The 15307-nt window shown below is 47.1% G+C and overlaps 1 long non-coding RNA gene across 1 annotated transcript; it reads right to left on the bottom strand.

The window, feature by feature from the left end:
* Positions 1-415: 415 nt before the first annotated feature.
* On the bottom strand, positions 416-11245 carry LOC132081187 (uncharacterized). Its single transcript, XR_009419644.1, has 3 exons — positions 11188-11245; positions 1767-1952; positions 416-534 (listed from the first exon to the last, which is right to left on the bottom strand). It is a non-coding gene; the product is annotated as an uncharacterized LOC132081187 (long non-coding RNA).
* Positions 11246-15307: the final 4062 nt, after the last annotated feature.

Genomic DNA, 15307 nt, shown 5'->3' with positions numbered 1-15307 from the left:
GAGGCTAGCTTGACCTCTGAAGTGTAGAGCTTTCCTTTATCTTTATTGCGGGCTCCAGTTATTTATCAGGTCAGTGTGCCTGCCCAGGTTCCAGGAAAACAGAGCAAAGAAATGAAATTAGCACCAAAGACAAACAGTTGGAGAAGCTGGCTGCTCACTCAGATGAGCAATTCCTTTCAGACTGTCACTAGCCTCCATACAAGATGAGATGCCTGTCAGAGTCCAGTATCTGTCATCTAAAGATTCATTTCACTGAATGATGGGAATAAGAAAAAGCCTTTTTCTTTTTTTAATAAAAGAATCTGGAAGCATTTACAATATGCTTCACATATACTTGCTCCTTTTTGCATGGTCCTACTTCCATAGAAGTATTTAGAAAAATCTAACAAACCCTAGGATACATATTTTTAGGAACTAAGATTGCTGTGAAAACCACATTTATTAACAAATTTCATGTAGAAGAAACAAATGTTCTTCTTGAAATGTAAAGTCAACCCATACTCTGAAGGTGGACAGCTTATTCTGTCTGTTCATCTGTGAAAGAGAGAAAAAGAGGGACCTGTTTCAGATTCTCTGTGAGCAAATGACAGATTTTTCTGATTCAGATCAAAACATTTCTGTATCTGCCCAGCAGGTCTGAGGCCACACGTGGGGAATTGGCTGCATTAAGGCTCAAACACAGCTTTTCTCCCAGCCCTGCTTCAGGCTCCCAGGAAGTCTGAACCACCCATGGGGGAGAAGAGATTTTGCTAAGTAGAGCATTGCTAACTTATTTAGCAAAAAGTCATCCAGGACAAAGACCTTGCTGGAGCCAGTTTTGCTGAGAGTTGTGTTATGAAGGAAGAGACTAAAGTGGGTTGGAAAAAAGCTATTAGTAATCCTGCCTTGTCCCCTGAGAAACACTAAGCCAGATTCAACAGGACTAAGAAGCTCTCTGATACAAACAAAAATGGTTTCCAGTTGCAAGGAAAGGAAAAAAAAAGAGCAGAGCCCAAGCTGGGTCTGTCAGTGGGAAGTGCTCCATTTAGCAAATTCAGTTCTTAGAAATGCAAAATGCAAACTATAATGCTCCCTGTTGGATAAACAGCATAACTGGCTACCTTTAGCCAGCCTATATGAAAAATGACATTTTTTCCCAGGAATACCTCTTGTAAAATTAAGGATTTTTGGTGGTTGTTTTTTCACAGATCACAACAGGAATTTCTGCACTAGTGAAAGGTGCCAAAAGCAGCTGCAGATAGTCAAATCCAATTTATTCCTCAGCATGAGCAGAGCAGCAGCAATGCAAGCCTCTGCAAACATGCTTTGAAAAACGTCCTTGAAAGAGCCATTCCCAGAGGTGGCCAGGGAGCTGCAAGTCCCAGCTCCACAAACATCTGCATCTCACAGGGTTTTGCCTGCAGGAGTGTCAAACACAGCCTCTGCAGGGCACAGATGGGAGGGAATTCCTCACCAGGGAACAGGGGGAGGGTACAGCAGATTTCACCTGAAGGGGAACAAAGTAAAGGTGTTTTTCAGGCTCTGTCCATCCAAATCTGCATGAGGAGATCTCATGCAAGCTAAGCACTGCTGGTGGACCAAAGATCTGAGCTGCCACCAGGGCATCAGGGGGACAAGTTGTTCCTCGCTCACCTCATGGGGAGGGAAAAAGAGGGGCCTTTGAGTGTGAAAGCTAGAAAATGAAGAATCACCTCCATTAACTGAGAATAGATTGTGTAAGGAATGATTTCTGGGTGGTTGTGCCTCTCTCAGTACACATTTTTTACCTGCTGGCCCCGCTGTTCAGCTCAGTGCTTCAATTAGACGTAATGCTTTCCTCAACTGTTTGTGGGGGTTTTTTGAGAAGATTCTTCCCTATCTTCCCTATTTTTTGAGAAGATTCTTCCCTTCTAACTCCACTCTGCTCCATCCTCAGCAGATCCCAGATGCGTCCTTTGTTCCAGCCCCACGAGCTGCAAAGGAAGGATGATGGTGACTCTGTGGAGTGTCCCTGTGCCCCAAACAGCCCCAGCTGTGCTGTGACTAATGGTGACACAGCCCCTTGGGCAGAGGGCTGCACAGGGGGTTGGAATTAATGCTGAAAGGATAAGGGGGATCAACCTCACTGCTGCACCAAGGGCCAGTACATGACAGATCTCTGCTTGAGGTTCCCAATTAGATAGAAGAGAAATTAATTTTCTCAGAAACATCCTCTTTGGGATGACAGGGATGACCATAATGGCTATTTCAGCCTCTCCAAAGCAGCACAGCAGTCCACAGAGCAGTAAATGAGAAGCAGAGGGTAAGATACCCAGCTCCAAGGGCAGACTGTAAGAGATCAGGACCTCAGCAAATCCTGCAAGAGCAGTATTCACTTTTTGAATCCCTTTCAGAGAACTGAGGATTCCTCCCATCAAGAATTCCTCTCTATGAAAACACTAATTTCTTGTCTTTTAAAAAAAAATTAGTCTGTGAAGGCAGCTATCCTGCTTTGGGTAGGATTTCAGCTTTTGATAGCTGCTCCTTCCACTTATTTAACAATGTAAATTATAGTCACAGTGCCATGTCTTCATTCCACCAGTCTAAGAATTTTGCCTCCCACAATGAATTAGAAAATGCACATTAGGAAAAAGCTGGCAGACAGATTATTGTGATTATCTTAACAGCAGGTATTTAAAGCTCATTGTCACTAAAGCTCCTTGCCAATGCCCAGATTCTTTGCCACAGTGCAAGGTCTGTGCTGCTGGGATGCTGCCCTGACAGACATCACCTCCACTGGAGCTGCTCCTTGTTTGGACTCAGTGAGAGCAGCTCAGCAAGGCTGAAGCAGTGCCACGGTGACATGGGCTGCTCACAGGGGGAGATGTGACCTGCCATCTGCTCATCCTGCACTTTATGGTCTTTAAATTGCACTGTAAGGATTTCCTGGCTGTCATCCTGGAAGGAGATGCAAGCAGTGTGAGTTCAGCCAGCCAGCAAGGCAGAGGTGAGCAGAGCTTTCAGGCATTAAAGAGGAGAATTATTCAAGCATCAGGTGCTGGAAAGATTCTCTCATCTTACACATGGATAAAATGAGAGGAAAGGAATTATCTTCTGGCCTCCAGCTTTCCCCTCAACATTTGTGCACTTTGTAGCATGTGAGGTGTTTCTGAAGAGGACACTCAGCGGGCAGGGACTGGTCTGGATCCAGCCCAGGAAAAGCCCAATGACAGAGGGAGACGACTTGAAAAGAGTTGCAATAAACAACTTCCCATCACTCAAATACCTGGGGCTTTAAAACTCTGAAGTTACAAAGCGTATAACAAAGTACAAGGTAGTTAAAGGCCAGCTTGGATCACAGGAAGATCACCTTGCACCTGAGGTTCTGAATAAGAAAACTGCACCCCAGGAAAGGTGTGACACAGAGGTGCCTTGGGTTGGGGAGGGTGAGCTGGATGACAGAGGCTGCTGAACACAAACACCAGGTCAGAAAGGCAGGGAAGGGCAGGACTAGTGCAAAGCAAGAGGCAGAGTTTGCCTCCACACAAGGCTGCACTGGATGCAGACAGGAGGAGCTCCCAGCAGTGTTCAGCATTCCCAAGGGAGGGGGAATATGTCTGAAAGAGAAAACAGTGCTCAAAGACTGAACACAGACAGACCAGGTTATGATTTTTGCCTTCTCTATTATTTTTCCTTATTGAACAGATTAACAGCAATTATGAAAGCTCAAATGCTAAAGGTCATTTTTTTTAAAAATAGGCAAGAATAAAAAATTAGCCAACTTCCAGGGAAACACAGTGTTATTAACAGTGCAGACACAGCAAACACTGGAGCACAGCCCAAGGAAACATAGGATGCTGGCACGAGAGTCAGATCATTTGGGTTTCCTTTAGTTTTTTTAATTTCCTCTCCTTTCCAGCAGCAGGCAGGGCTCAGCCTGAGCTCCCTTGGGGCTGCAGCACCTCACACCAGCCCTGTGCTGTGCTGGGAGGCAGCCAGGTGACAGCAAAGTTGGGTTTTAGGAGGGAGGAAGGGAAGGTGAGAGCTGTGAGGCCACTGGTGTGCAGTTCTGGGTCTGGATGTCCCCAAGAGCCATCTCCCACAGCACCCCCAGCCAAGCAGCCACAATGGCAAATGCTGGCCCTTGATTCACTCCTGCCCAGGGAGACTCTCATTGCAGTCAAATGAAGAGAAATGCACAGGGAGAGCTCCCAGGTTATTGCAGCTGGGACAGCTCTTTACCTTTCCTTGCCAGAAATGTCAACACAAACAGGGTGAGCTATGAACTCAGGAGAGTTGCTGGTATTTGCCAGCTGGCTCCATCAAACTTCATGAGATGTGATAACAGACATGCCACACTGCCTCCCATCAGCCAGCTCCCGTCAGCCTCATCACAAGCAGAAATTATTGCTGTTTTTAAAAAATTATGTATTTATCTATTTTCTTCCTCCTTTTTGGGAATCTGTCCAAAGAAACTGAAAGCAATTCTCCCTTTTCCCAAGCCCCAGATTAAAAGAGATCAGAAGCACTTAAGAATGCAGCATGAGAGGGACTCAGACCTTACAGCACAGGAATCATTGTCTTGTGTGTGATACACATTAAAAGTGTGAGGTGAAGGGAGGGTGTCCTGTAAGAGATGCAGATCAGTCTGTCCTGTAAGATGCAGAACAGAGAGGGTGGTTTGCAGCACAGGACCCAAGGCAGCTCTTTCTCAGGGCTAACCACCTCAAGGGCATCAGGCCATACCCTAAGGAACATGCTGCTTTGTTCCAGGTCACCCTCCCCTGAATCCTTGTCAGGACAGTTGAGTGTGCTCCCATGTTAATGACCAAGTAACTTGAGACAGAACCTATTGTTTGAAATAACCCATTATTCCTGCATTCATTAATTTGGACACTTTAGCAGTAAAGGAAATTTACAGTGGGATGCAGCACGATATGTTTGTGCTTATATTTACAGAACATGCCATGGTGCATTTTTGTCTCCCCAGTTAATCATACAAACTGCTGCTGTGTCTCATGTACTCCAATATATTAAATGCAATAGTCTCTTTTATATTCTTCAGCACAGAGGAGGATCTCACACTTGCTATGGAGACTGCTCCTAATGTCATTGAAAGTCAGCAGCCAAAAATCCCTGAAGTACTGAATGTCACTGGCAATATTATGGTACATGGACAGATGAACATGATGTCAAGCTCCATGTCTGCTCCAGAAGCTGGAAGAAAAGCTCTGTGTGGAGAACAGCAGCCTGAGCAGGATGGTAGCTGTGCTGCAGAGGGATTCCTGGAGCTGCTCTCATGATAACTCTCACACCACAAATCCTCATTTCACAGCGCTGCTAGATAGCCTCATCTCCTAAGGGATGATTCCTAGAAAACTCTTATCAGCAGTGCAGAACTGGCTGCTCTGCAAAGCCACATTGCAGTTCTGAAGTCCTGGAGAGCCACTGGAGAGTCCAGGGCATGCCAGGCTCACCCAGGAAAGGCAGTTCTGCTCTCCATGGCACATGGACTCTGTGCTGGCCCCTGCCCCTTGGAAACACCCTGTGACTTTCACAGAAACCAGAACTGGAACATCAGCTCTCCCCTTGCAGAGCCCATCAGGGCACTTCCATCACAGGGATGGGGACACCCTTCAGTGCCTGGTGCCAGCAGCCCAGGGAGGGGGACATCCTTCACTGCCTGGAGAAGGTGTCTGGGCACTCCCAGCACAGGGATGGGGACACCCTTCAGTGCCTGGGGAAGGTGTCTGCAGGCAGCAGCAGCCCCAGCGCTGGGCAGAGGTGACACTGAGCACTCCGGGACTGGAACCTTCCCGCGGGATCCCTGTCAAACACGGGTCACACAGCCCCAGCCTGACCACGGGGCCCTGGCAGCAGAGATTAAGGCGACAAAAGGTCCCCCTGTCATTGACAGCAGATCTGGCCAGGAGAGAAGCCAAGGCCGAGCACGGAACCCTTCCCGAGCTGTGCCGCACCGCAGGTGTGACAGTGCCATCTGCTGACCCTGCCCCGGGCACAGGGACACTGCTCCCCAATTCCAGAGCTGCACAGCACAGACAGGGGTGATGCACCTCCCTGCACCCAGCCAGGACAGATCAGGAGCAGGAACCTTTGGGGTTTCACTAATTGTTACTCCTGTCTCTCTCCAGATCAGCAACCATCGCACAGATGCAGCACAAATCACTCAGCAGGGCTCAGCTTGGGGACAGGCTGACAGACACAAGTATGTCCTCATGCTTTTAAAAGCCACAATAACATGCAATAGTCTTAACTTATTTTAAACTAACAGAGGCAGAATGAACTAATTGTTGATGCCAGTGCAGTTGGTCTAGGAGCTGCATTAACCTAGGACAGCCAAGGTTCACAAAGTGAGCAATGTGACACTTGCCACTGAGCTGGTTTGGATGGGGACAGGGGCAGGAGAGCAGTAAAGCAGCAGCAGTGTGAATGCCAGCACTTCCATCCTCACCAGCAGCTCTGCCTTTGTGTGAACAGCCCATCCTGAGCCAGGCAGGCTGCAGTGGGCCCACATGCAACTCTTGGTGAGAGGAAGAGTGCTGTGAAACAAAATTTAGAGTACAGCGGAGAAAATGGTCACACCAACCTTCATACCAAGCTAGGCAACAAAACCTCCACAGGCAGAAAGCAGCACAGTGCAATACAGGAAAAAGTGGCGTCTCCTTTTTACCATCCCGTGGTGTTTGCAAACCCCAGGGGCGAAGGAATGCAGATGGAGCTCTCTGACAGCTGCCTGCAAGGAGCACAGAGGAGCTGAGGCTGCAGCAGGGGCAGAAAGGGCTGCCAGCATCACAGCCCTGAGCCCAGCCCTTTTCAGCTGCTGGCACAGCTGGTGACATTTGCTGTTAGGCTCCCATCAATATTTTCAGCTCCTCTAACATTTGCTAGCTGGACAGGCTGGGTGGTGGCTTGGCACTGGAGTGCTGAGCCACAGCAGCACCACCAGACACAGGCGACGTGGCCAGGCTGTCCTGGCTTCCCATCCTGAGGCTGCCTCTTCCTCAGCTCCCAGCCACGCAGCACTTCTTATTTGCTCTTTTCCTCTCCTCCACCAAAGAATATGTCCATAATTTTAAATATTACCAGTGAAAAGAAAAAAAATATCTGTTGCCAGAGACTGATCCCATCCCGCTAAAACTCCCATGCATGGGCCCTCTGTGCAGGCAGCCGCCTGCCCTCTGCAAATATCCACCTGAAGGCAGGTTCTGAACACCACACCCCTCTATTCTTTGGGCTCAGTCCCTCAAGTTAATCAAAACTCAGGTCACAAACCAACATCTCAGTTTTAAGCACAGATTAAAAGCAAGTTTTGTGCTACCTGCACTTCACACTGACTGGGGAACCTCAATCCATATATTAGCCACTCAATAAACTAATGAATTCCACTTGCACATCATGAACAGCTTGTTCTGGTCAGACTAGGAATTACTTAGGGAAGAAATTCAGAATTTGCTGCAATGAATTTTTTGAGACTTTAGCAATCTGCTCACAGGCCATTTTCAGACAGAACAAAGGAGGAAGTCATCCAACTTAATAATTGCAAATTAATTTCTCATGTGTAACAGAAGGACTTTCCACTGAGCTGTACCTCCTATGCAAAAGTTTCAGAACACTTTGCACACAGCAATGCAGCACAACTACACTAAGAAAGGAGAATCTTGCTCTGTTATAGAAACTGAAAACAATGGACCAAAGCTAGGCACTAAAAAGCAGCTAAAATACCCAAAGAAAAGAGAAACTGGAAATTAGGACTTTCAGAAAATGAAGGCTCAAAAAATTTGGGGGGGGGGAAACAGTTGTCATCCTGCAAGGGGAAAAAAAAAAAAAGACATTTCCCCTTCCATAGTTAATCACAAAAGTAAGGTCAAGACTTCAACATCTTCACAGACAAACAAAAAAAAACCAATAAGCTTTGAGAAGTGTCATCAACTATCCTGGATGCTCTATTGCAGAATCAAGCAGATTTGCCAAACCTATTTTAAAAACAGAACTTTGAACCCTGTTTCTGCAGTTTCAGACAGTCCCCAGCAAAATCTGGTTTGGGAGACTTGCAGGAACCAGTACTACCCCAGGACTGCCCTTTCTGAAAAACACTAGAGTGTTTTTCACTCTAATGTAAAACATTACAGTTCCTACTCTAATTCCAGAGAATTAGAACAATCAGAAGCAGCCAGCTGATAAAACTGAGCTGGGATGCAGGGGGATGAGCATGGCCAGAGCTCTCTGACCCTCCTGGGACAGGGGAGGAGAGCAGCACAGGGTGGGGGACAGCAGCATAGGGGGCCCTGAGGAGGAGGAGAAGCCCAGGTGTGCTCAGAGAGCAGCCAGCCCAGCACAGCCCTCCTGCAGAAGGTGCCAGGCACACTCAGGTCACCTGCAGCCCCACTGCTCAGCTCACCATGGCCAGCACAGCCCTGCGCAGGCAGCACCCAGCCCAAGGCACCTCAGCTGAGCAGCTACCCCCAGGAAAGGCTTTGCTCTTTGCAGGATAGTGAAGTTAAACATGAGTGGCTGTGTGTGTTCCTGGGCCAGCCCAGGCTGATGGCTGCACGTCACTGAGATCCAGAGCTCTGTGTGAGAGTGCAGGTGAGAGCAGCTGCTGGTTTCAGCCACCAAAAATGGCCTTTACACTCCAGCAAAGGCTCACACAAAGTGAGGCCTTAGACATGGAGCTACAGCTGAATTCCCTTTCTAAGGGATACAGGTACAGTCACAGCTGTGCTCCCCTTCACTGAAAACTGATTTCTCAGCTCTGTGCTGAGCACTCTGCCACTGGCAATGACACAAACCTGACTCAGTGCATTCTGGTTTCTAGCTTTGATGGACACTTGGATGTGTCTGTTTTCCCTCCTGGAGGAGAGAGGTTTGTTTTCCTTTGTGTCACCAAGGTCTCCTCACCTTCTAGAGTGAGAATGCCAGGGTGGTGCTGAGAGGCTTCACACAGAGAGGTGACAGCACAGCACACAAGGACGCAGCCAGAGGGGTTTCACCCCTTTGAAGTAACACTACCAGACAGCTCAGCTTCATTCAGGCAGCTGGGAGCAGTAGGGCCCAAAATGTGTATCAGTATCCTCTGCTTAAACCAGTCAAAATTTGAGACCTCTAGTGTCAGCCATAAAATGGATCTTGCATGGTGATGTACTTATCTAAAATGCACCCTTATATTTAACTTAACTTTCAAAAATGCTCAGCTAGAATATCCTGTCAAAGGATAAAGCAAAGTTAGAATTTCAGAAGAGGCTGTTCAGTTGTTTTAATCATCTACTCCAGTTCTAAGTTCCTATTGTATAAATAACATGTATTTTAATCATGTCATATAAATTAACTCCACATACAAAAGTGAAATCAAATACTTAATTAAGGTTTGTGTGATAGAAATATCCTCATCTAAATGAGCTCAAAGGAAAGCACTCTCAAGACTCAAAAATCATTTTCATTCTTTATCTCAGCACAGAGAGAATGGATTTGAGTTGAGGGAGGTTGGGGATGTGCTGCTCCAGCAGTTCAGGGTGTCCCCAGTGCTTTGCAGAAGCACTGAACCTTCTGGCCCTGGCTGCCCTCAGCTCCTCTCCTTCTCCCATGTCCTGCTGTGCTGAAACTGCTGCACCAGGCTCTCCTCCCACTGATAATGCCCCAAGCCCTGCTGAGGAACACCTCTAAGAAACACCTTTAATTTCCCTTATCTCCTTGGGGTTTGGGCTGTGTCCCCTGGGACACCCTGCACCTTTCCCACAGGTGCAGCTGCCTGGATCCACACCCAGCTCTGCTCCCCTCCCTGCCACAGGTGTCAGAGACCCCAAATCACTTGGTGATTAATAACACAGCATTTAGTCCTTGTCCCAGCAAAAATCCCACACCATCTGCAGCCCTGAAAATACCTTGCAAAAGCTTTATCATCATCACCTAAATATTCCCAGCTCAGTTAGAAACCCAGTGTTCTTCCAAAAAGCCAGCACAGGATTTTCTTGTAACAAAAGAACAGGTGACATCAGTAGCCCAAGAACTTCCACAGATTTTTTAAGAACCCCTCAGATTTCAGAACAGCTTTGGCTCTCAAAACATCTGCCTCACAAAGGTGATTTTTGTGGCTACTTGAAAGCAGAGCAAACTCCAATTGTCACACAATCAGCACAGCCAATTGAATTAGAGAAGCATATTTATGCACCTAACAAGTTGAATCTGAATCTGCACCTAACAAGTTTGAACCTGCTGGGAGCAATTTGAAAAGACTAATGAGACTTTTCCCATCAGCAGATGGGTATATTCTCCTTTAAAGGTTTATGAGCATGTCATTTCGTTTCACTGCAGCTTTTGCAAAATCATTAATGAACTTGTGAAAACAATTAGAGAGATAAAAGGCCAAGAAATTTATGTGTTAGCCTGAAACCTCTGATAATTCAGAGTAGGCTAGGCAGAGGAGAATGCACTGCTTTGAAGGCATCAGACGAAGATCCTGGTGCCTTATGTCTTTTAAAATTATCATTCCTAGTTTTGTTCTTGATAATATTTAAGTGGAAAAATATCTCTTTAGAAATTGATCTTGGAGACTCTGTTGCTTATTAGAACAAGAGGAACAGCAGAACAATCTCATTAGGGTGAGCAGAAAGACATGACTGTCAGGCCATATAAAACACACCTCATTAATATCTGCATGAACTGAATGGCAGAGCCATGAATGCTATAAAGACTGCATCTGCCTTTGATCTTTTGAAGCTACCTTTGAATAAGTCCCAACCAACTACAGATTGCAGAAGAAAAGCAAATGTTCAAAGGGAGAAAGGACCCAGAATCACAGACTCAGTGCCACAGCAGTCTTTTCTTACTCTGGGCATGCACGGATTACTTTAGCAAATGAGCCCACCAAATGCTGTAACCAGTGAATACACTGAGTACTTTCCCTTGCAATGGCATTTTCTCTTCTTTGCCAGGCTTTCAGGAACAGACACGGAGAAAGGCCCATTCTGCTTTAGAACATCCCAGTCTCCCTGTGAGCCACTCCAGCTCCCAAGTAGCACAAACATCCCCCAGGAATGTCTGTGCCCATCAGAGCTCTGGGCACCAGCACATCTGAGGCTGCTACACCTGGGCCAGGGCTAACCATGTCACCAGGGCAGCACATATCACAGCTGAGATGGTCACAATATACAGAGTATCACCACACAGTTTCAGAAGGCTTTTAGCATTCCCCCAAACACAGAAACACCTTACCTCATCTGAAGGTTTCAGGCATCTGCCCACACAGAGCAACATCCCTTTGGAAGGCTGCAAGCATCTGCCCTACTTGTCCTTCAGCCCAGCCTTTTATACCCTCCTGTTGATGCATTGCACCTGTGTGCCTCTCATGTTAATGCATTGCACCTGTGTGCCCCTCATGGCTCATGCCCTGCACCTGTGTGCCCCTCATGGCTCATGCCCTGCACCTGTGTGCCCTCTGCTCCCTAGGGTGGTTGCTCAGTGATTACACACCTGGGCACTCCATGGCTCGTTGCTGTCAATGCTGCTCACCTGCTTCTCACAGCTGTAGCCCATTGTGGATGAGGTTCAGCCACAGCCACATTCCCAATTACCCCAAACTGTGTGCCTACAGCCACCAGGGCAGCCCAGGGTGCTGTCACCAGCCCAGGACTGAGCTGCAGACAGGTGTCCCACCTCCCTCCAGCTGTCAAACTTCCCCAGTGACCTCCTGGGCAGCCCTCAGCCCATCTCCTGCAGCACAGACAGGACCTGCTCTTCAGCTCAGTGCCTGTGCTCCACCTGATAGCATAAAACTCTTATTTGTCTCAACCAATTAATTGTAGAGAGACTGCTCTGGGAACCAAAAAGAAAGTAATGACCAGCTTCCTAAAGTGACAAGCAAGCTACAATTTTTCTCTTCTGTACATAAAGATTGTTGTATTTTCAGCCTTGTGCAACTGAGCCTGTGCCCTGGCATTCACCATCATTCCTGCAAGTGGTTTCTCTTCTTCACTGGCTCCTTTCAGACATACAATTGCTAATTCAGAAAATGCAGACTGCAAGCTTCACCTCTTCCCTTTTCCCTTGGTAGCACCACAAGTTTGGCCAGCTATGTGGCAAAAAATATACCTAAATAGAGGTCAAAAAACAACATTGATTCTGGGTGATTTACTGGTTAAGCTTGAAGATAAACTCCAGTAGAAACTTGCTGTCTCTGGGAAAGTCTGAAAATTGAATCCCTTCTCCTGTGCACATTAATGACCTGGAACTGGCACATGGGATCCCAGCAGTCTGTCCCATCCCAGCTTCAGGGCTTAGGTAATGTCTGAAAAGCATCTGCTCCACAGGAAGGGGAGTGTTCCCAGTGTGGTTTCAGTGCTTAGGTGACTATGTCACTTGCAGAAATAGAGCTTGGCTGCCTCTGTGATGCCATCATTTATAAGTGGTTTAACCTACGTGCTGGGCTCTCTTTCCCAGTAGCTATGGACAATTCTAGCCTGGGTCCAGAGTCCCAAAGCTCTGGACAAGCACACTGAGCTCCTGGCTGGGAGTCAATCATCTTGGAGCAAGAGAATGAGTACAAATGGCTCAGAGTCAACAAACAGGGATAGAAAAAAGTAGGACATTTTACCATCCCCTGCACTCACACAAACTGGACTGCACTAAGCAGGATTGGTCCACAGCCCAGAAAAAGTACTGGAAATATTGGCAATGACTCCAGTGATTTTAAATCACTTTGGTGGTGAGTGAGAAACCCTAGCTGGGATCTCCAGCCCCTAGGATCCACCTCCAGGATAAGCTGCATTTTATCTTCTGCTGCAACAATCAGCATCCTGCACAGACCACCCTTGTGCACACAGCTGACACTGCAGGCCCTGCTGCCGCTCTGTGAATCTGCAGGCTCCAATGCTGGCTCCACACATCAGAATCTGGCCCAGCCTCTGTGTCTGGCAGGGAAATTTGCATTCAAAGGTTCTCCACACTAGTCATTTCTTCCTTTCTCAACATGCTCCAGTCTTCTAATTGCCTTGTTTGGATTCTCCTCTCATGCCTCAAATCTTCCTGATGGGAGTAAAATACACAGTAGATGACAACTTTCAAGTAATTTTCATGTCATGTCTGATAGCTGTGGTAGGAAGGTTATTGATACTGTTATTAATTCTTTCATTTCAATTTCCCCTATACATTTCTGCCCCCAGCAAACCCTCAGTACAAAATGATTTCCTGAACTGTTCCCAGCCTGTTCCTGATGTTGCTCTCAGAATGATCTGGAGACAGATAATACAGCTGTAATTTCTCAAGGCTCCACTGCCATGCTTTGATAAAACCCAAATTGTGGTTTTGATGGTGCCACACTTTACAAGCCTATTAAGCTGTCTCTGCCAAGAATGGTTTTCCCTTTACAAGTTCTGGGCTGACATAGGGTTTCCATGCTCTCCACAACATTTAACATCCCATCTCTGCCCAATCCTCTGCCTTTTTTTTTTATTATTATTTTTTCTTAATCTGACTGCCATTATAGCAGCAGACTCAAATGAGAAAATCCACAGCACAGTCACAAGGAGCAATCACTTTGTTTGTCCTCAAGCAGGGTGTCAAGGACAAATATTTGCATTTAAACAGGAAAATATAAGCTATATATAAGATACCTGCCTTCTGGTTTGGATCTCTGTACCTTTTCCTCCTGCTGAAAGATCTCACATTCCCTACTAAATCTCACAAGTCCCTCCTAAATCTGAGAAATCAGAAGCTCTGCATATGGCCAAGAGCTGCATTGAAATCCCAGCAGCTTTAGTGAGCCTCAGACCCTGCAGACAGTGGAGATGTAGAACAGGTGGGAGGAACAAGACCTACATTTCATCCCCTCCCTGTTTGATTTCTTCAGACATTTACTCTTCTCATCTGCAAACTGGGTCTTGCAGGACATACCTGGCCTTCTCCAGTGCCCCTGGATTTTGCTCACTGTAAAGGGAGCAGACACATCAATTTAACTTTTCCTTAAACATCAGCTCCTGGGTGTGCCACTCATCTTCTGAGAGCTTCCAAGAGGCTCACCAATTCTTGCTGTAAGGTGCCAAATAAAAGAGAGTTTCTAGCAAAGGAAAATTATTCACCAAAAGCACAGGTGGCTCCCCTGACCCCAGCACAGCCTGCCCATGGCAGATTTGCTTTGAGCCACACTCTGTAGCTGTTCCCTGGAGGTGCCTGTAAAACCTCTCACGCCCAAACCAAAGCCCAGCAGTGCCCTCGTGCTCCATGGCGGGTCTCAGACACAGCTCCCCCTCCTCTTTCCCATCCCACTTTCCCCCAAAGCCCAGTCAAAGGAGAGAGAGCAGCTCCTGCTCCCCCTTTGCTGAAACCTCTCCAAGCCTGAAGACATTTTCTAGCTGGGAATTTTCTAACACTGACAAACACCAATTCTGTTGCAAAGCAAATTGTTGTGGAATGGAGGCCACAGGGAGAACTTGCCCATTTCCAGGAGTGCCAGACAACAGAGCTGGTGGAAAGCAGCAGCCTGGCAGGCTGTGCCAGACCCATGAGAGCCACACACCCCAGCTCCAGCCAGCCCTGCTGTGCTGTCTGCAGAGGTGGGCTCAGGCATTGCTGGATTTCCTCTGCAGAGTACAACACAAGGCTGTAGATTTGGGATCCAAAAATTCAATGTTTTCTTTACAAGACAGAAAACGAGGATTCAGAGAAGAAAGTAATGGTCTCTGCAATGCTGTGTCATTTTTGCATGACTGAAGAGCCAGGCAGCATGAAAGAAGAACGTGGAGAACCATTCCTGCAGACAGACATAAGGAATTTAATGTGTCTGAGTAAAACAAAGGCACAACTCAAATGATACTCACCAGTGCTTGCACAGGGAAGAGCCAAGAGTGAGCCTCAGCAAACAGGGCCTGATGGGCAGAAAAGAAATCCAGCTTTAAAATAAAAGCTTGTTTCCCAGCACTGAGAGTAATTAAACTGTAGCTTCTCTGGGAAGTGGCATACTGGAAAGTGTTTCCCTCCTATCCTTTGGTCTGTTTCACCTATCCCTGCACATCCAAGCACGCCAAACAGACATTGTTCACTGGTCCCATCCCACATGGCCTGGCCCAGGGCTGAGGGCTTACCTGGGTCCTGCAGTGAACCAACAATGTGAAGCCCAGGGGTACCTTCCCTAGGCAGGGCTTAGCCCCCACTGCCCTGGCTGAGCCAGGGGGAACCTGGGGACCTCCAGGCTTGGAGCTCCTGAGCTTTTACACTCACAGACACATCCTGTTTGGGGTTTTTAGAACTATGAACTATGCTGAATAAAAAGTTATATCCAAGCACTTATAAGTGAATCACATGACAGATTGCAGGTCCCTCAGCCATGCCACCACTCTCC

The sequence above is a fragment of the Ammospiza nelsoni genome, chromosome 17 (assembly GCF_027579445.1).
Source record: "Ammospiza nelsoni isolate bAmmNel1 chromosome 17, bAmmNel1.pri, whole genome shotgun sequence".
Lineage (NCBI taxonomy): Eukaryota > Metazoa > Chordata > Aves > Passeriformes > Passerellidae > Ammospiza > Ammospiza nelsoni.
Note: the sequence above shows the minus strand (reverse complement) of the source record. Positions and strands in the feature narration are given on the sequence as shown.